The sequence below is a fragment of the Ochlerotatus camptorhynchus genome, unplaced genomic scaffold (assembly GCF_037179485.1).
Source record: "Ochlerotatus camptorhynchus isolate MF236.1 unplaced genomic scaffold, CSIRO-AGI_Acam_v1.1 ptg000213l, whole genome shotgun sequence".
In the NCBI taxonomy this organism is placed as follows: domain Eukaryota; kingdom Metazoa; phylum Arthropoda; class Insecta; order Diptera; family Culicidae; genus Ochlerotatus; species Ochlerotatus camptorhynchus.
The window spans coordinates 3,945,844-3,968,432 of NW_027040703.1; the positions used below are offsets into that span (position 1 = coordinate 3,945,844).

The 22,589-nt window shown below is 39.8% G+C and overlaps 2 protein-coding genes across 2 annotated transcripts in view; one reads left to right on the plus strand and one right to left on the minus strand.

The window, feature by feature from the left end:
• LOC135703427 (uncharacterized) overlaps positions 1 to 22,589 on the plus strand; it is a 75,793-nt gene that overhangs the window by 6,666 nt on the left and 46,538 nt on the right. The gene's annotated exons all lie outside the window — the stretch shown is intronic.
• Snx16 (sorting nexin 16) overlaps positions 21,574 to 22,589 on the minus strand; it is a 122,848-nt gene continuing 121,832 nt past the window's right edge. Inside the window, exon 5 of the mRNA XM_065224691.1 lies at positions 21,574 to 21,583. The gene's annotated coding sequence lies outside the window, so the exon portion shown is untranslated. The remainder of the gene's footprint in view (positions 21,584 to 22,589) is intronic.

The window sequence follows — 22,589 nt, forward strand, 5'->3', positions numbered from 1 at the left end:
CAGTTTTGAGTTTTGTGTTTATTTCCTGTGTCCGATGGGACTTGCCGCATGTTGGTATTAATTAGTTTGGTAAACTGTGATTTAAAGAAAAAAAAATATAACACTACGCTGTGCTGCAAATAAATTGTTCTGTCATGTAAAAAGATTCCCTGGATTCTCCTTGGATCTCCTTGGAATACAAGGCCGAAAACTTGATTGTGTTCCAATATAAGGGGAAATGGCTCTAATGTTGGCTTATGGATCTAAGAGTGGGCCTGCTATTTATCAATTTTATCTAGATGAACACGTAATTGGGACGGTACTAATGGGTATTTTGGTCGCTATTGAAAATTTAGTCGATTGCTGAATTTATGTATGGGCCCAAATTAGGGGCATTTAGGCTGACATTACATCCATTTCCCCAACACTGAACCAAAACATTCGCAATACTTCGAATGATTATTGCATTGCTCAAAGGGCTCAATATGCATTCGAATTTCGGATGATTTTCCTATGGTTGAATTCGTCGTCAGATGATGAACATCCATATGATTGTCATCCAAATACAGGATGATTTTCGTTTAAAAATTGGCTATAAAACATACGGAACTCAGAGGGCAAACATTTAAGAATAGTGTGACATGCAAGAGCTTTTAATTAGATTTATAATTTGATTATATAAATTTCCATACTGAATAGCTATTATGGATACACAAATTCTTCTTTTTTTTTTTTGACTTTGAATGATCTATATTTCTTGTATTTGTTTGGTTTACTTGTATGAATTTTCAAGTGACACAGATGCGTCTTTTCAACTTTAGTTATTTTGAAATTTTTAATTATTATTTACTGTTCCTAGTCCTATCAGGCCTGTTAAAGTATGACCACCTTAGTGGGATTGGTTTGTTTTGAATTGGAAAAAGGAGACTACTTAAAACTACTATTTACAGCTACAACTAATCTACAACTACTATATACACCTAACCTACTATATACAAATTGCTTATCAAAGCATGTTCTGATGTATTGCATTTCTGTACAAATTTGTTCCTAGTTTCGTTAATTTGAAAATCTACTTTCGGGATGTTAGCCTCTTGATGGAGGTCGGAAATGCGGGTATCGAAAGGACGATCTAGGATCATCCTCAATACCCTGTTCTGCGCTACCTGTATTTTGTTCCTGTGAGTTTGTGCACATGATTCCCACACCGGAGCTGCGTAGAAGATCGCAGGCGCAATGATTTGTTTGTAGACAGCCAGTTTGTTCAGCCTAGAGAGACGAGATCTGCGGCAAATAAGTGGATACAAGCACCTAACTAGATTGGAACACTTAACTACTGCCCTATCTATGTGCGAGCGGAAAAGGAGCTTTTCGTCAAATAACATACCAAGATATGTTACTTCGGTGGACCACTCAACCCTTGTGCCATCCATTATTACAGTACAAGACGGAGCCGGTTTTAGTTTGGGAGATTGTCGATGGAGGAACATTATTGATTGGGTTTTGGAGGCATTGATTTTGATTTTCCACGTGTTGGCATAATCAGCAAAGGCGTCAAGGCATCGTTGAAGTTTGTTTGTTATTTCACGAGGCCGCCTTCCCTTGACGGTTATAGCGGTATCATCTGCGAACAGGAAGAACACGCAACCGTTGCCCAAGGGAGGAATGTCGGAAGTGTAGATGCTGTATAGCAAAGGGCCCAACAGGCTGCCTTGCGGAACACCTGCTGGAATGGAAAAGGTGTTTGAATTGCAACCATTCAACGATACCTTAAACGACCTTTGCTGGAGGTAGTTACGGGTGATTTTTACAAGATGTGGTGGAAAGTTGAAGTTACAAAGCTTGTACACAAGTCCGTCATGCCAAACATTGTCAAACGCCTTTTCAACGTCTAGCAATGCCATGGCTGTGGACTTGGATACAGCTTTGTTACTTCGAATGTTATTCATCACCCGAACTAGCTGGTGATTTGTGGAATGCCCTTTCCTAAACCCAAACTGTTCAGGTAGGAGAATGTTGTTCTCCTCGACAAACTTGAGCAAACGATTGAGAATTAGTTTCTCGAACAATTTGCTCAGCGCTGAAAGGAGGCTGATTGGTCTATAGCTGGAAGGTAGTGATGGATCTTTACCGGGTTTGCGGATTGGTATGATTTTTGCTATCTTCCAGATACTTGGAAAGTAGTGCAGTTCCAAGCATCTGTTGAAGATAGCAGTCAAAAGCGAGTACACTTTCGTGCTCTGCTTCTTCAATACCAAGTTGAATATACCGTCAAACCCGGGAGCCTTCATGTTCTTGGTGTTTTTCAGCGCTGAGCAAATCTGCTCCACTGTAATATTTTCTGCCGGAGGGACGACACAAGCGGAGGCATCCAAGTTTTGTACGCATTGCGTCACCTGATTTTCGAGCGGACTTTGGATAGTTGAGCCAAGCAAATGCGATGCAGCAATATGATTGCCAATCGCATTTGCTTTCTCTTGTGGGGTAATGAGCCGATTGTCATCATTTCCGACTCTGAGAGGAGGAATGGGTTTGGGATGAGTTTTCAGCACCTTGGCTACCTTCCAGAATGGACGGGAGCGGTCATCCAGATTCTGGACAACACGCCCGAAACTTTCATTTCGGAGTGAGTCCATTCTGGAAGCAATCTGCCTGTTCAGATCGGCCATTTCATGTTTTTTGCTCAGATCTCCAGTCCTCTGAAACTGGCGTCTACGCACATTTCTCAAGCGAATCAGTAACTGGGTGTGGGAATCAATAGCAACAAACTTACCCCTCACAGGAACTTGTCGAACGCATGTCTCGTCAGCCACGGATATGGCCTGGTGGAGTCCTTCCAGAGCCCGGTCGATGTCCTCTACGGTGTCAAGCGGCGGATTTTCGTTGATGTTCAGGTCTACCACACGTCCAAACTGGACCCAGTTTACGTGGTGGTAGTCTTTTCGTAGGATTGGAGCAGGAGCTATGTTGATGCCGACCTCAGCCACCACCGGTTGGTGATCGGAGCTTAAGTCGTTAATTGCCACCGGCTTGGATAGCCCGAAGTTCGTCAGGAAGAAGTCCAGCGTGGAAGGGTTTCCCGCCGGAGAGATGAATGTCGGTTCATCCGGAAATTGCACTGTATACAGCCCATGCTGCGAGTGGTCGAAGAGCAGACGTCCATTCTGATTCCGCTGATAGTTCCGCCATGCTTCGTGGCGGGCATTTAGATCGCCCCCAATGACGAATCGTGAGCTCGTGCGAGTGATAGCGGTGAGGTCGTTCTTGAATTTCATCCTTAGTCCGTTGCTGGCAGCACACTGACGAGGGCAGTATACGGCGATGAACCGGACGTTTCCGGTTGATGATTCCACCTCCACACTAAGGGCCTCGATGATAGAAGTGCGGATATGCGGCAGCGTGTAGAACTTTATTCCTTTCTTGATGATGATCGCAACACCACCCCCCCTGGAGTCGATACGATCAAGCCGGATAATGTGGTGATCAGGTAGCCAAAAACTGTCACCGGATTTAAGGTGGGTCTCTGTTAGGAGGCCCACGTCGATACTTTGCTTGCGGAGAAAGTCAGCAAGCTCGAGTCTTTTTGCTCTTACAGAGCATGCGTTCCATGTGACGACAGTTATCGGTTTAGACACCATACTGAATAATAAACTTACCGAGCACTTGGATCTGTTCGGGCTTGCTGCGGCACTGACGAAGAGCACCGGTCATGTCGACGAAAATCTTCATCAGCTCATCCGCAGAAAAGAGATCAGGATTGGCGTTTTGTGCTGGTGGTTGTCTCCAGAATCCAGGGGGGGATGGAGATCTTTGTCCAGCTGAGGCACCAGACGTTTCTTGACGGGGGCCGGATTGCACCCGTGGATTTGTTTGACCGTGTTGCGTATCACGAAGAGGCGGGAAGTCCTCCACCCTGAATGCCGGAATGTTTTCCTTCTTCCGTCCTGGTTGACTTCTTGTGGACGCCTGCTTTCGGATCCGCTTGAAATCCTCGCGTTTGGGGCACTGTTTGTCGGACCCTTGATGAGCTCCACCACAGTTGGCGCATTTGCACGTGTCCGACTCGTCGACAACGCACTCGGAGGAGACATGATTTTGGGCGCATTTGCCACAGCGCGGCTTGATATAGCAGTTTCGGGTGCCGTGCCCGAAATTCAGGCAACGCTGACACTGGGTGACGTCGTGACGGCCGCCACGGTATGGCTCCCATCGGACAATGATGGAATTGATGGAGCGAATAGCCTTCAACGCATTAAGCGTCACCGTTCCCTTCTGGAAATGCACCAGGAAAAGGCAATCCGGATATTTATTGACGTTCTCGTCCCTCCTTGTCATCCGGAAGACGGCAGTTGGGGCCAGCTTGTAGCGGTTCTTGATTTCCGCTTCGATCAACTTCGGGTCAAAGTTCGGTAGACCCCTGATGACGACCTTGAATGGTTTCTCACCGGGAATGTCATGGGTGAAGAATTCCACCTTGGAAGTCCTCAGGTGGGCGATGACCAAGTCATACTCCGTTTTCGTACGGAGCACCACCTTGGTGCCGGCTCTGCCCAACTTGAATTCGGCTTTGACGCCCAGCGACGCCAGATCCGCGATGAGCTCGTTAAGATGGGCATTTTTCACTACCAGCGGAGGTAGCTTCACTCTTGCCGTGCACCTTTCAGCAGCATTTTCTATTTCGGCAGCGTCACCGAAATCTTCGTTTGTCGCAAAGGCATCCTCGCGACCAATTGTGCCATCGGACTGGCCCCGATTCTTCTTCCTCTTCTTGCTGCGTTTTTCCGTCACAGCTGGTTGGATATTCCCATCCATGGGGAGAACAGCAAACCTGTTGGATGTAGGTACACCCGAACTTCCTTCACCGGGGTTCTTGTCCTTCACCGGGCTTCGCGAGCGATGCTTCCCCATATCGGGGCACGCACACACACAAAAAACACCGCGAAAGAGAGAGAGCGCGAACACTTCACCACGAACTTTTTCGAACAACTCGTCAGAGCGAGCAATAGCCGAACTATACTGCTTGACGATCAAGCAGAGAATGACACAAATTCTTCGATTGGTTTTCACGCTTTAGCTATGTTCGTAACAGCTCTGATAGCGATGGCTATGCTTCCACCTCGTTTGTCAGCTCAGATCAGCAAATGACGTTCGATAGAATTATTTACATCATCGTTTTGAATGATTTGCGTTATGGGGCTGAACCAATACCATATGCATTTCAATTTGGGATGACAATCATTCTGTAGAGAGCATTACGCATTTCAACTGAAGGCCCTATCCCTTCTCGTAACAATTTTGATCCTGTAGTCGAGATAAAAATCATCTGTTTTCAAAACAATCGTCATCCGGTTACAGCTATCATTCGAAAAAGCGATTTTGATGTTTCGTTTTGAATGGTCTGAGGTTTCATTCGATCAGAGGATGGTGTTTATGCACAGTGTACTACTTCTCTTTTGAACAGAGTATTACTTACACGCTACTCATTTTTGGGTCGAGGCTACTCATTTTTGAGTCGAAAATCACTTAGTCCAGCCAAAAGGGAAGTTACTCAAAAATGAGTAAACATGTTTTAACTCAAAGATTCCTATTGAGGAAACTGATGACTATGCGTATTTTTCTTAAACGAATTAAACACATGTTGGCTTTAAATTTGTTAATTTGTGTGCTGAAATTTAGTTGCAAGTGTTCATAAAGTTATCATTTAGTGATATATCGTGTTCAAAATATACAACGCAGATTCAGTTCCATTGTTCGGTGTCGATTTTCATTGCCTTCCGGGAGCCCTGTTCTCCGAGTTCGGATGCTACACTTTCGGCGTGTAGTTCTATTGAGAGATCGGTCCGGTTAGTGAATTAGCCCGGGAACGTGTTGATAATGTGTCCCTCGCGAGTTTTGGTGGTGATTCGGTGGCCGACGTTGCCGCTAATCAGCAAGTTTTCCGCTTGCAAAAGTGCTCGGCTGCTGGTTTCTCGGCCGGTGTCAGAGATTGCGAGCAATATGTAAGATGCCTCGCTGGATACGCCCAAGACTGGACGGGTGACAGTTGATAACCGCGAACTGTTCCTGGGGAAAGCACTACACATGAACCTCCTCCCAGATGACCATGACAATGCAAGAAAATTTGTGTTCGTTAAAGGAAGTAGTACGACAAAGGTGCATCACGAAATGAGATGCAAAGCTTAGAGAAAATCAAAATTACGGAACCCAAGGATTGGAGAACCAAATCAACATGGTGAGACCAGTCCAAATACATTATACAATTAAAAAAAAAATAAATACGTGCCAGGTTTAAAAAGAATATTTTCGAACCTGGAAGCGAGTATGTAATACCAATATCCATTTGATAACGGTGTTGCATTCCTGCTGGCTTATTGTAAGTGAAAGTAACCTCGGAATGGGCGTGACTCTCCAGACATTCTGAAATGGGTTGCTGGATCTGCAATAGAGCAGTGGCGTCGCGTCCACATGTGCAACCTGTGCACGACACAGGTGTAAATGATTAAAAAAAATGCGTTTAGATTTTTATAGATTTTATGGCCACATTATAGCTGTACTTCTTTACTCCAGACCACAAGTGACCATGCATAAACTGTTTTATAGTGTGGTTCAATTGAATCTTCTACCTTGGTTTGCTTCAAAAAGGATTAAATTCAGTTCGGATGGTCTGCCTAATCCCTAATGCATTGATTTCTAAGCATGTCGCAATCACTACCATGACAAAATTCGTTAAATAGTGTACCTAAAGCGAGCTTTTTTGGGTGGCGGGTGTGGCAAGTTTGTGAATGGTCAAATGCCTGATGTAAGCCAAGCAGACCTTCTATCACCTCTTGAAACGTACCACAAATTTTCCAGAAATACATGGCGGTTTACACCACTAGTTGTAATTGAAACTTTCAGCAGTCACGCGTCAAACGGGAGCAACACGGAAACAACAGTCTGGTACGCTTTGGACGTGTATCATACTTGCAGACCGGTATGAATGTGTGAGTTTAAATTAGAAGAACATTTGTGATGTATAGGTGCCTAAAGTGTGCATTTCTTGCTGTGCACTTGGATATCTGATTGCAGGCAAAGAGAGTAATGGAGAAAGAGAGCGCAAACGCTCGCTCTCACCCTCTTGTCAGTTGTAAATCTCTCAATCAAATCTCTCTGATGGTTGCGCCGGTGCGCCTGTCCAAACTTATGAGCTTCCCTTGTCCATTCTGATAGCACAGACAAGCAGACATAACACTCGCAAGTTTTGCATCGAACAAGCATTTAACGGTCAATTTAAAAGTATTTTAGTTGGTAGTACCGCCACATGGTTGATTCCCTTGCGTTTGACGGTTGGACACTACCACCATCTGTTCAGCGTACTACCCACCACAGTGCACTCAACAGATGGCGGTAATGTTTTAGTGACGATGTTTTACAGTGAGAAATATTCAATGTGTTATGTCTGTTTGTCTGTGCTGATAGTGTTGTTCTGATGAATAAAGAGTTGATTAATTCAAGTTTGCTACCCAGAGGACTTCATGAATTTTTTCTAGATTATGAAACTGTTTTATATCAAAAAATGTTTTCGGAAGTGTTTGACGGATATTCTTCATTACGCTTCAGTTGAAAGATTTTTTTTTTCTTTATTATAGAGATTTTTAGCCATAGGCTAGTTCATCTCTTGCTTCAGTTGAATGAGAACTCTTCGACTTCCTTGTGATAAAAACAAGAATTAGTTAAGTTTTGCAATTCCTCCTACTTCGGTTAACGCAAAAAGGGCCATACAAGTTTTGTTTACACAAGATGATAGGCCCTTCAAATGTAACGTTAGGTAGTGATTAATATAGTAATAGAGAATATGTCCTTCAAATTCATGGAGCATTGAAAAAAAAAAAAAAAAAAAAAACAAAAACTAATATGTGGTGGAAAACTATAACGACCAAAGTTTGGTGCACAGGTAAACAAATGAGGCACGCGACGCCTCTGCAATAGAGCTATCACTTTCTAACTCCCGGACTAAAACTGTCTACAATGACCATAAATGCGACATTGTAGAGAGAGTTCTTCCATAATAACACTGCGGGCCAGTGGGGGTTAGAGAGAATACACACACACACGTGCCTATTGAGGAAACTGGGTAACGGTTACTCAGATTATGACATTTGTCAACTGAGTAAACCTTACCCATTTCGAAAGAAACGAATGAATTCCCCATGAATGCTTCATGTATAAATTGATTCGTCCAGGAAGAATATTAAAAAAAAAACATTATGAAAGTGATAATTCTGTATTTATTGTTACCAACGAATTATTTGTTAGAGTTGTTTACCTTACCAACTAGCTGCTGATAGTTTTTGCCATCCAAGTCATTACGTAACTGCTTCACTTCTAAAAACTAATTTTAAACTCACTGCGCAAAAATCGCCTGTTCACAACTTCAAAGTGCGCCATTTTGAACTTAGGAAAAAAATAAATCAGAACCATTTACCCACAATCTGGGTTGATCCCACTCATCGGAGCAAAACCAGTTTACTCATTTTTTGACAACTCCATACAGCATGCAAAAATGAGTGCGATCTACCCAGTCACTGAGTAGCTTCAAAATAGCGTGTAGTGTTTTCCCTTGAATTGTATTTACAAAAGGCGAATTCGTGTTCAGCGGTGAAATTGTCTTCACATATGGTACACTGAAACAAGGACCATAGTTAGGAATACTATTTTGCAGAAAACACGTATTTTCAATATAACCACGCTTATTACAGTTGATTCTACTATGAATTTAGTTTAATTGACAGAGTTGCTATTTAGTTGTAACAAAATATACATATCTGTTAAAAAATTGAAAATTTTAACCGGTTGACCAGTGAACCTTAAGCCAGGTTTACCTATATAGTTAAACTTGGCTTAACACATACGAGCGTCGCTTTTGATAATTATTTAAATGATTAGAGACGCAAAATTCAGCTCCGAAACAATTTTGGAAAGAATTCTAACATAATTGAGAATACATTTTAACGAGACTTCTAAGAAGCATTCTTTGATGATAGGATGAGGATTCTAAGTTCAATTCTAATAAGAATTCAAAATTGGTTCTAAAATTTTGCTTAAGGGGGCTCTGATGAACATTCCATGAACATCCCGTGAACTCCAAAGATGGTCTCTGCGGATAGTTCTAAAAGAATTCTGTGTAGATTTCTGACGATACTTCCAAGAGAATTCTAAAGAGTTCGAAATAAATTCCGAGAAGAATTCCAATAGAATCGAATTTTGAGGGTTCAATCTCAAAGGAATTTTCAAAGTTTATTATGGATTTTTGTTTCGAGAATTCTGAGGAAATACTATGGGGATTCTAAGGAGAATACGAATTGAATTTACAATTGAATGTAAGGGAGAATTCCGAGATTATTCTAAGCAGAAATTTATGAAATTTCTGAGGTTAACTGCATGGAAATTTTAAGGATGGATTTATGGAAGTAGCCTTCAGGGAGTTTGTAGAAGAATCAATAAAAAATCGAAAATAATCTACTTTAACTAATTATGTCTTATTACTTCATGCGTGAATTTAACGATTTACATAGTCGGAGATGCTTAACGTCAAATATCAGACTTAAAGTGGAGATTTTTTACGATAGATGAGGAGATTCAATTATAGAGTTGATAGTTCCGTTATAGTAAGGCAGTGTGAAAATTGTATAGGTATACAAAGTAAAAAGCGAGCAAAGGACAATTTTGAGGAAGGTACGAATCGGGTAGTTGTTTACGTCAGATGGCGACTTGAGTGTGAAACAATCGATAGAACTGTTTCCGCACATCAGAGGTACATGCGGCAAATCGGCGATCATCCCTTTTGCCAGTGGTGGTAGGGGGAAACACCCCTCACCATCCCTCATTAACGGATGAGCTTGGTAAAGGAGAAGCTCTCCCCTATTTGTACCTTCCTCAAAATTGTCCTTTGTTCGCTTTCTACTTTCTATATTCAAATTTCACACTGCCACTGGCCCACACTATAACAGAACTATCAACTCCTTACGTTCATCTCCTCATCTATCGTATAAAATATCCACTTTAATTCTGATATTTGATGTTAAGCATTTCTAACTACGAAAATATTCTATTTCCAAGAATATTGTTGATTGTTCTGCAAAGAATTTCAAAAATGCAATATTATTTTTGTAAAAGCTTATTTGCCTCTGCTTAGTTTAAGAGAACGGGAATTATTCTAAAAAAGTTCTTGAGATTATTCTGAAGAAATTCTGTGAAAATTTCTTTGCGAATTATCAAAGTTTTCTACCTAGCTACACAAATATTTAGAGATTTCGAAGGCAGAATCAAATTCAAGATCATAAAAAATGGAAATTACTATTTGCTAGTCATCATGTATAACGTAAGCAGAGGTAAATTATTCAAATCACTTCAAATGCTCTTCACAGGAGATTCCGTTGTGAGATTCGATTAACTTAGAGGAATTTATGAAATTTGATTTTTAGTTACATGATATAAAAAGTTTATTTCAATATCAAACCGTATTTGAATTTCTATGTTACCATATAAATGGTTACTTATTTGGTATTTACAAGTCACTTTTTGGTCATTATTTCCGTAATTTTAGTCACTAAAGTCACTACTATTATATCGCATCAGCACTACCAGCCCTGAGTTGACTATGAATGTTAACAAATTTTATATGTTCCTGGCAAAACTACTATGCTTGCTCAAAATGCATAGTAATTTTGATAGAAATAATAGTAAAATTAAATGAAATTGTTTTCTGTAAAAATCTATTGGTGAGGGTATTTAATTTAAACCAGCAATATAGTATTTTTCCAATGGATTTTCAGTGTAAAGTGGGGCAAGATAGGTCGTGAAGCAAGATGGATCAGCTAGTACATTTTTTTTTTTTTAATTAATTTAATTTATTTTATAAGGCTCAAACGAATTAACTTTTTAGAGCCGATGATTTTTGGTCACTTCACAATACATCTTAAAAATATAGTCAAAAGGTACAACACAATAAACACTTTATCTTCCACTATCCAATAAGCCTCCTCCATCAAAACGGGAGCCGCTTCCAGTGGTTCAATTATATGACATTTACGCCATCGGGGGTCAGAGCGCTTCTATTGCAGCAATGGACGCAAAACGTGGTCAGCACTCACACACTCATCACGAAACGGTTGCTTTTCAAAGTCGACGACGCATCGACCGAAAGAACTGCTGATGAAGAACAATGAGGAGGACCACACAATGGTTGCTGCCGAGAAAACAGACGATCGCGTGGCACACATCGAGAGTGGCCTGCTTTTTGTCGACAGCCGAGTGAACACTGATTTAATAATTTATGTGTTTGTTAAAATCAACAGGTTCAATGCAACCGCAATGATGGTTCGCTTTTTGCCTGTTGATTTTGACAATCAAAAAAATAAATAAATCCAGCTGATGATCCATCTGGCCCTAATGGAATGTTTTTCAGGCTCGCATCGTGTTCTACTAGATGCACTCCCACGGTTATTAATTGAGAGCTTTCTATCCCAACCAATGAATGAATTTATATATTGTGCGGCAATCACAATAATACTCTATGCCCAGGAAGGCGAAAAAAAATTCAACCTGAAAGATTCCCTTGACCGAATCGGGAATCGAGCCCTCCGTCTTCGGCTTGGTAATACCGTGCTTTTACTGACTAGGCTATCTAAGGCCCAATATCATTTTTACGATGTGCTAATTGATAGTTAATAATAGACATTTCAGTTTTTTTTTCAGTATCGTTTGCGGTGGGCACATATGAATGTAGATAACGTAATTGTACAATTGAAATGGCAAACCGAAGTAAATGGAAAGAACCAACTTCTGGCTACGTTACATCCAGGACGGCTACAACCTTTATGACATGAGAATTGTGTGTGCAGATTTCATAGGCAACAATAGCAAATAGATCTACGATCTTACAATGAATGAGAATCCTCAATACTGAAATTACACAAATTGCTTAAACCGCACACTCTTCCTCTCGGGCAAGCTCGAAACAAACAGATACGTATTATCAGAACAAACATTTGTATTTTAGTTTGTCAAGCACTCCAGCAATCCCAATCTCTTCGATAAGAGGCCGCACAAACGATATAAAACGGATCGCGTTGTTAACAGTTGCTCCGCCATGCATTTGCCATTTATCGACTAGAATGCACGATGGCACCCATTTAACACACCGCGAAAAATTAAATCCGACGCAGATTGTATTGTGACGGCGGAATCTTAATACTCTCATAATCCCATTTATCAGAAAGCGAGTATACAGGAGGGTGACAAATGATGGTCTCCTGTACCTACTGACACGCGACGACAAAAGCAGGCAATTCTCGGACTGAACGTCTCCTAAATAAAGAGACAACCAACCACAAAGAATGGTTTTGTATCGTCTTTGGCCATAAGTTTCACACTTAGAAACGCAGTAAACAACCGCCGTTAATTTGAGCAGCCGGTGGCGATGCTTGGTCGCAGTTGATGGCTACTGTTGGTGGCAAAACAAAGAATAGCTTGGTTGGTGGTAAAACAAATGCTAGATAAAAGATTCTTTTATCGATCTGTGTGCTGAAAATACCTGGAAATGCCTTGACATGACCGTTGTGATACCAAGAGAAATTCGACGAAGACAATCTGTCAATGTTACTTAGGACCTAATGCAATGTTCAGCTTGATATGGCATAGCGAGGTTGCGCTTACATATTTATATTTCGAAATCAGTATCGTTGCGGTGATAGATGCCGCGTGAGTAAATATGATAATGAGAGAGAATAAGAGAGAAAGAGAAGTAAGAAACGAGATAAGGAAATAATGGTAAACCTTATTACAGTTACCGTAAAACGGGGTAACATTGATAGTTTTTTAAAGAATATTCTAAATATTTTTTACAGCAATGAATGTTTTTCAAATTTTATATTTTTAAAACAAGTACTGAGGATCCAAGAGTTAATTCGTTAGTAATATGTTGAACGAAAATTAAAGCATTTGCACTATTTTTTTAGTTTTGTGAACGAACTTCAGTATTTTGATTTGGGGCTACTTTGATAATGCTCGATGAATGTAGAAAACAATGACTGAAACTCAAACAATTTAGTTCTTTAAATATGAAACTTTGAATGAGTATGTAATCAGAAAACTCATAAGCAATAAGAATACAACATTGAATTTGTGATGGCTGTATTGGAAATACATTTCATAAGTGATGGTTTGAGTGCTTTTTCAAAAAGGCGAAAAACACGAAAATTGTTTTTAATATGTTTGTAAAATATGAAACACATACTATATAAAAACTAAATACGATATCAACGGAAATACCATTAGCTACAATATGGAACCAATCTTTCTAATTTGGAAAAAGCACAGCAAGTAAATTTAATCTTTATATTATACTATCAAAGTTACCCGCATTATCAAAGATACCCCGTTTTACGGTAACTCTTTTTAAATAGATCGACAGTGAGCATGCATAAGGGCGTATACGCGATGATCGATTCTCTTCATCGATTTTCTCTTTGCATTGCTGCAGCTAAGCGAAACAATTTTCTAGAATTTAATCAATGCAGAGTTATAACAGGTTGTATTGGCTATCAAAAGCAACAGCAAACGCACCGAGAAACGTTGAATCTAGTGAGTTATTAACAAAAGAGAAAATCGACGAAGAGAATCGATCATCGCGTTTACGCCCTTATGCATGCTCACTGTCGAGATGTTTGCGATCAACGAGTTAGGAAAGAAGTTCGAGCTACGGTGGTAAATTTTGGAATTTTGCATTGGGAATGTTGATGTGGCCTGGCTTTCACAGTATAGGACTTGACTGTATTTGAAATAGGCTCTGACTAACTGCTCACGAACTGTTTGTTTACGAATATATATACATACCACATTGTATTATTAATTATTCTTGTTTCGATTTATGTTACTATTGTAATCATTTAGTCTTGTCGTCTGAACGGGAACATCTGAAGACCTCTTGATTTTTCGTTTAAATTCAAAGGTTTTAGATAAAAGCACACGTTACACACGCGGTATCTACGTGAAGTACTAATTGGCTCTGCCAATATCAATCAAAACCATCACGATGTGGAACGATAAAGTCACCTCCACTCTCCAAGTTTTAGATCAGCGGCCTCATTGGGGAAGTCGAAAAGAAGCGAAAACTTTTAGGAAGCACTGAAAACTTCCAGAGAACTTCTAAGAAATTTAGATATTTTAGATAGTTTCATGATATACAGAAAAGTTCCTAGCATGCTTGAACATGCTCATTACAGCTAATATGCTACTTTTTGAAATTATGAAACTATGAGATATTATAATAATATTTTTTATATGCAAAATAAAAGAAGGGGAGGTAAAGTTTGTGTATGGCACATAAAACATGTAAATTTCGCTTCCAGAGTGTCACAATTAACGATTAGCTATAACAAAGAGTTCTCACTCATCGCGATTTTACTCAATACAGCTAAAATAGCTAATTGTGACCCTCTGAAACCAACATTTACAGGTTTTATGTGTCATTCACAAACTTTACCCCCTCTTCTTGCATCTTACAAATAAAAATTATAATTTAATATGTTATAGTTTCATAATTTAGAATCAGTGAAAATCATAGAACTATAATTATTATTTCGATTTGATTTCAAGAAAATTGCTGGAGGTTAAAGAAGTTCCAGAAATCTTAGAAAACTTCGGAAAATTGACAGAAGTGCAGAGATCTTCAGAAACAATTCGAGAACTTCAAAGAAGTATATGGAGCTTAAGAGAAGATCTGAGAACTTCAGCAACTTTCATTAACATTATCAAAATGCGGGAGCATTTCAAACAAGTTTAGTAAGCTCCATATATAGGGGAATTTTAGAGGGAGTTGGTTTCCATTAATTTCAGAAAATTGGCAGTAAATTTTAAAAAAGTAGCCACATTTTCAGAGAACTTCAGAGATGTTATGAAAATTATTTTCATAAGTTCAGAAGTTTACAGAAGCTTAAACATTTTATGACAGTTCAATTACATTAAGGGTAGTACAAAAAACTTCATGAGCACTGCAAAAACTTTACAGAAGTTTCGAGATCTTCAGGAAAGAACAGAGAACCTCAGAGCCAGTCCGTTAACATTATATAAATATAAATAAATTTTAAAGAAGTTCTAAAAACCTCAGCGAATTGCTAAAACTTTAGAGAAGATCAATGATCGTTAGGAAAATTAAGCAAACTTTAGGAAGTCTGAAGATGTTCAGGAAGTTTAAAAATTTAATGAAAAGTATTGTGAGCATCAGGCTAGTTTCTAAAACCAACAAAAGAATTTCATGGCAGTTTCATTAACTTCAGGTAAATTTTGGGAACTTTCAAGTAGTTCTGAATACCTCAGAATAGTCCATTCCATATTCAACGGAGATTTCTTATGAAAAGTAACATTCTTTGAATTTTCTAAAAAATATCAGAATAATATACTTAGAATACTTCTCCCAACTCCTTTGAAATATTCCTCAAAATATCGATGGAACTATCCTCCGAATTCGATTTTCTTTTAATTTTTCCCCGGAATTACCTTGAAATTATCCTCAGTAACCTTTGGACAGATTCTCAGAATTTTCATTGATATTTTTTTTTACTTTTTCTTTTGAATCTCACGCCTAGCATCCCCTCACGCCTTAAGTATTCGCCAAAAATTTCCAAGGACTTATGCTCCGGATTAATTTGCTCCCACAAACTTCATGAAATCATACTCAGAATGTCCTTGAAATTTTGCTCTGAAGTGCACCGGCGTTCTGCCCTCATTTACTTTGAATTCAATTCAGGATTTTCTTGAAATTCTCCTCAGAACTACCTTGAAAGCAGATTGCACTTGATGGTTTTCTCGAAAATTCTTTTTCCAACATTCCCTTGGAATGAGGTCCTTAGAAATTATAGTAAAATTCCATAAGCCTGTACAACTGTGCAAGAAATTTGACTCCTCTTGAAAATTTCTTTAAGTATTATAACTATTAAATCCAAGCTTCCAAAAATATGTTCAAATTTAAAATTTATGTAAATTATACATATTCCAGAACCAAAAAAAAAACATTTCAAGCCTATGAATTTTTAAAACTGTTTTGTTATTGAAGATTATTCCGCCCTGGATCTATAAACTTCAAAATGCATACTATTCTAATGCATGCTAACAGCATTATTAATTTCCCTGATGATGAGATTCCCTGCTACTTCCAGGTATATTCAGGAAAAATTAAATTCCACGAGGATTCCCGGTTTTTCTGGTTTTCTCAGCTAGTAGGCACCCTGGCTAATACCGTGGGTTTGGTCATAAACTTTCTATTGAATCTTTCGCATAGGTATGTGATGCTTATGTTTAAAAGATTCTAAGTCTAAAACATCAAACATTTATTTGGTCATGGTGTCATCAGAACGGCTACTTTTCTCCTCTTAGGTCACTTTTGTACAACTTTAAGTTTCTATTTGGTCACTTATTTCTTCAACATGGTCACTAAAATCACGATTTTTGACAGTATTGTTCGCTACTAGCCCTGCATCTTAAATCAAATACAAAATTTAGTTTTTTTTGTGTGGATTCATTTATTTATCAAGGCTCAAATGCGAAAGCTTTACGGAGCCAAAATTCATTTTACTTTTTACAATGTTTCTTAAAAATAGAGTTAGTACAAGAGGTGTCCGAATACTCGCGGCTTACTCGAGGATACGGGCTACAATCTATTAAAAGGTAGGGAAGGGATCAAGAAAAAGGTACACAAAGATGCGATTGATATATTTATCTCCACCGCCGTTTACTGGCTGTTTTTCGACGATTGACCATGGGAGATGCAGTGAGGTGACAGGAAAGTGCTCTTGATCTCTCTCGAGATGACTGGTGGTTGTTTACAACACAACGATGAGAGAACAAAAACTAAAATTGATTCACGAACAGACAAATTACTATCACACTCTAAAACGCTAGTAATTTTAAACGTTGATGATCGACGAAAGCATTGGTTATTTAGAAGCTAGTTGCTTCAAAGGTTATTCAACATTAGAATCATAAAAAAATGTACCTCATGGAGTCAGACACATTCAATATTTCGAGAATGCCATCTACAATTTCAGAAAACGTGAACATGGCTGCACGTTTTCCTGGCTGTGGAACTGGAAGCCGCGGAAAGTCCCTATCAACATCAAATGGTTTGAAACCCGGTGGAGGGGCTTTCGGAACATTACCGCTACTTTCTGGTTTCTTCAAGATGACTCGAGGTTCAATCCCCCTGATGCTGTTGCCTGATAATTTTGGATCGATTCCTAGGTGGGGCTTTAAAAACGAAATGACTTCCCTCGCCAACATTAGGGCCAGAGCCCTGGTCATCAACCGAGAGAAGGGCGAAGGGGTTACTACACGGGGGAACTCGGGAAGATGGAGTAACTGATCTTAGGATTTCCGCGAAGGAACGCTGCGCGCGAGCCTTCAAAGACCGCTGAAGTTTTTCTCCCTGCTGTTTGTATCTTGGACAATCAGTGAGAGCATGCGGAATTTCCAAACAATAAGGACATTTTGGTGAGGTACGACAAGAACCCTCAGTATGTTTCTCCCCACATTGATCACGTGGCTTGTTACCACAGAAAGTTGCAGTGTGCCCTAGTCGCTTACTTTTGGTATAAACAAGCGCACAGGTAATCGGACATCCCTATCGTGACGTAATCTGGTAGTACTGACCCGGCGAAGGTCACACAAAACGAGTCCGAAAGCGTGTAAGTTTTCTTCGTTCCAACGAGGGACACTGAATGCAGTCTAGTATTTTAATTTTCGGGAGGTGAGGGTTCTTGAAGACACAAATCCCGCCTTTCAGGAAATCAACGCGAGTTATACTCGCTTCGGTAACAACACCCTCGATTTCAACTTCTTTACTTGGAATATACACTCGGTATTCCAACAAAAAAAGCTTAAATACAACAACTTTGTTTGCCTGAACACGATCGCTAACGGTAACACATAGTTTATTTGGTTTTACTTTCAAAATCTAGGTCACGGCTGAAAAATGTTCAATCAGATCCTTTGAAATCTGATGAACATTCAAAGCCTTTTGTTTGCGTAGGAAGAAGTCAACCGGGGGAACGGGTGGAGCAAGGGGCAATGTAGGAGCTGGTGGAGAATGTGGCTGTGGAGATCGTTTAACCTTTGGATACGCTCCGGTGTACTTTAAGTATTTTCTTCTGGATTTTCCTTCTTCTGAGGCGATGAACACCTCTGGTGGTGATGGGTAAGCCACCAATAATATTGGTGGCTGACCCATCACCACCAGAGGTGTTCATCGCCTCAGAAGAAGGATACGGGTACTCACGTACCAGAAATGGACGAAAAAACAAAGATAAACAAACACAAACACAAACGTAAACAATGGCTTTAAACACAAAATTCTCGAGAATCAAAACACTCCTACGTAAACTAACAAAGTCATTCGATAAAGGAATTTTGCTCTATCAGATGATGGTTTTAGATTGCTTGAATGTGCTTTGAGTCTCGAGGAATTTGCGTTTAAAGCCATTGTTTACGTTTGGTTGTTCCGCCTATTTCAATTGTTGGTCTAGAACTTATCTCGGCACGCTAGCACACAGTGACACAAGTGGTGACGATGATCTTGATGTGTGGAAGATGGTGACGGTGTAGGTAGTGGAGAAAACACAACAATGCGATGCGGCTGTGAACGGCTGTTTCCCTTGAAGAGCGCCGCTGGCTGCATGAAGTAAACTAAAGCGATTTTGATTTCATCGTCCTCAAATTTTGCTAAACACCATTTCAATCTTGGGCTTTATTTATTTGTTTCTTTTTATGTTACGTTTTCTTTGGACCCATTCTTTCTAATTCATCTAGCTGGTTTTTCTGCAAAAAACCACGCACTCCTTGATTAAAAAAAACATTGAAAAGGGTAGTTTTAATACCTGCAGAAGATTTTGAAAGCTCAGATATAGAGTTGAGGTTGAATAATCTGAATATTCACAATATTTCTTAAAAATTCGTTGTCAATATTTAAATAGAGTGCAATTACTTTTGTGAACTGCCTTTATACAAATTAATGCTCACAAACATACACTAAAATAACAGCCTAATAGTAGATTATAAAGCGTAATTCAATTAAAAAAAATGATTTTCCTCGAATCTATTTTTTTCTTTCGATATTTTCGAGGATCGATTTTAATTTCAGTTTTAGAATCGATTCGGCAACATCGATTTTTTTTTAAAACGCCCATTCCTAGGCCGAACGCTCGACTGAGAGTGTAAATCAAGAACAAAATTTAGTTGAAAACGAATTCTATTGTATTTTATTTACTACATAGTTCCATCATCTTAGACTTTTAAATGATCTTCATCACGACTAACTAAATTGACGTTAAAATACATTTTAAAATAGATATTTGATTCTTTTTAACTATCTACTACAGGATTTGAATTTAGTGTTATTGGTTACAACTTATGATCTATTTTATCACGCTCAGAGGACCATCACGGAGCACTAATAAAGGCCTACCGGACTACGATTTGAAAACCCCTCAAATAGAAAGTAACGCTCCATTCTACGGAGGGCAACACTTCATTTTATGTAGAACAACGCTCCATTACCCCTTTATCTCATCGTTATATCGCGAGTTTTGACTGTAGGAGAAGCGTGACCAAAACTTCCAAGTCAAGTGCTTAAAACTCCGCCGCCACCGTTAAGTCGACTGATTGGGGCAGGTCAGGGATCTGCTTGTTGCTGTTGTTGTGATTGTTTTTTTTCATGCTCTCCGTCTCGGTCTATCTCAAGTTCCGCTGCCATGCTAGTGTACACACGACACGTACAGATACACATTATTGGGTCATTATAATTCAATCGCTAGACCCGTTTGCCTCCGCATAGCCGGCAATTAGACTCCCAGCTCAGTCCGCCTCGGAATCGTGCAAGAGGCACACAAAAAAACGACGCACAACTTCTATCCAAGCCACGTTTTAAATGGCATTTTAATAAGTCGGCATCGATTCTTATCGCATTTATCACACGCGCTACACTTGCGAACGGATTCTCACGTGTTTCTAGAGGTCTGACCTAGGCGCCTTTATCACTTTGTTTCAATGCAGGGCAATTTTCACGTGTTGCTACAGTTGCGAACTATTTAATGTTCACAATGTATATGCTGCTTTATTGCAGTTGGGAGCTCAATCCGGAATGCATTAAACCCTATGCCATTGAAGGATTCTAGAAAATAAATGACACGTGCATCGTTCACAGCTTCTTACGCCACGGGATTCAGATTTCGCCGAAAGCATTTTCCATTTGCTAACGTCGTCGGCCTAACGTAGGTACAGACGTCTTCCTGCAGCCGACAGTCGATATAGATTCAATTCAAACATTGAGAACGATTCTTTTGCTAGCTCTGGACACGTGCATGAAGGATATCTGGATGCTTTGAATTGTTTTGAATAGGAACGGATGGATATTCCTCGAAATGTCACGTTTTCCAAAAGATGATTATATTGAAAATGTCACCGATATGGATTTCATCTGCTAGCTGTAGGCTTGCCTTCCATACGGCAACCGGTATGTCTGTGTTGATCAAATGATAGACAGCCGCCCGAAACCGAACCGCCCCGGCTAATTAAACTTTCTCCGGGTTCACTTGGCTAATTATTGTCTTCAAAGGCTGGGAAAAAACAATTAACAGCTGCTCTGAGCACAGGATGCTAGGCTTCCTACAATCAAATGATTAATTATAATTTTCTGGGTCGGCGATTCGTTTGATTTCTGAGTTTTAATTATTCGTCCGAAAAGCACCGTTCTGATCTAATGCCCAGAGTTGGTTATAATGTGACATTTGAGATTTGGCAACTCGCCTTAAGGTTATTCAAATGAGGAATCACACTACTGTATAGATTTTCATTTATAAAAAAAACTCCATCAGCGAAAATCAGAATCAATCTACAAACAAACCACAAAATCTCATATCCATCGGAACGTTCCTACATCCTATCCGTACAAACGACGGACGGAAGGAACCGGTCAACCGTGCAGGGAAAATGCATGGTGCAAATCTGAATATCCAGTCGAGCGTGGTATTCGATTTTCGGTCGCCAAGCGTGAACACGTTGCAGTAGATAGGCTGGTGGTTGGTTGGTTCTCACATTACAGGGCCATCGTCGAACGGTCGTCCACATTAGGAGCACTTGACTGTGCTGTGTTGTTTGTTGCTAGCGTATCTATCTATCTACATATAATGGATTATTAGTAAAACAGTCGGTATACTGCATGGTGGCGTGCCTTGGAAGCCGGGCTTCGTTATCGATCGGTTGCTACATTCGGAGGCAACCGGCGGCGCTGTTTAGTGCTGGTGTCATGTGCCGTTAGTAATGGGTCGGAAATATGAATTGATTCAACCGTTGATCGAACCGGTAGAACAGTTTTGTTCGGACAAGGGAAATCAATGTTATATTCTTTTGGCTTGCGGCTCAGAGGGTTCAATCATCGCTTAAAAAACTGATAATATGTGCAATGCTAGGAATTAATTAATTCCTTCGTATTATGCTAGATAAAGAGCCTTCGTAGAGAACATTGTGGCTAGGGTTACATGACTTGATTCACTTCAATGTCGTAGGGGGCGGATAAAAAAAAAGTTATTTAGTAGTTTAACAAGGTTACTGAAAAGTGAGTTATGGTTAACCTAGAAGTGACCTGCAAATAAAGAAAAATAAGAGCCATTTTGTGTTTTTGACGTAAGGCTACGTCTCTGTTTTCTATATGGGTTCACACTTTCCGAGTACGAAAAATGAATATCTAACGAGAAGTGGTCAGGTTTTGAACGATTATTACTGAGCTATTTCATGCTACATTTTCAATGTATTTGCATCAATCGATCGGAATTTTCGCTTCGGAATCGTCGAAAACATCGTGTAAATCAAAAAATCAATTAATCACGAGACCTCAATATAATGTACCAACCACTTGTTGGCATGACTGCAGTGAACCAGCATCCACAATATGTAATGCGTCTTGCATTAAACTGCGTGGCACAGGGATCACCTAGCTCAAAAACTCCAAAGCTGCAACAAAATAGCCAAAGGAGAAGTCCAGGGTTGTTACGACAACGCAGATTTCGCGATTTTTGCGTTTTTCGTGGATTTGTCGCGGATTTGTTATCAGACTTCTTATGGCGCGGATTTGGTACGGATTTGCTTATCAGATTTGTTTTGGCAGTTCCCCGTCGGTCGCATCCATCGTGTGCTCAGGAAGGGTAACTACGCTGAGTCTGTTGGTGCCGGTGCCCCAGTCTACATGGCTGCTGAAATATCTGAGTTGACAGGAAATGCCGGCTGTGACAACAAGAAGACAAACAATATCCCTCGTCAAGTGCTGTTGGCACATTCCGTTCGTTCCGTAACGATGCAGAACTAAACAACCCAAGTAACCTAGAAAGTTTTATCGAGGTTTTATATTATTCTACATATTCCCGCTGATGTTCCGTAGGTTAGGAATTGTGAACCCGTTGAATTGTTTGTAATGTAGTTTTAGAAAATTTCGGTTTGCATAGGTATTAATAACACAATTCCAACTGTACTGAATGATGACACGCGAAATTAATTCGTGTATTATATGCAATTTTAATAGGGAATAA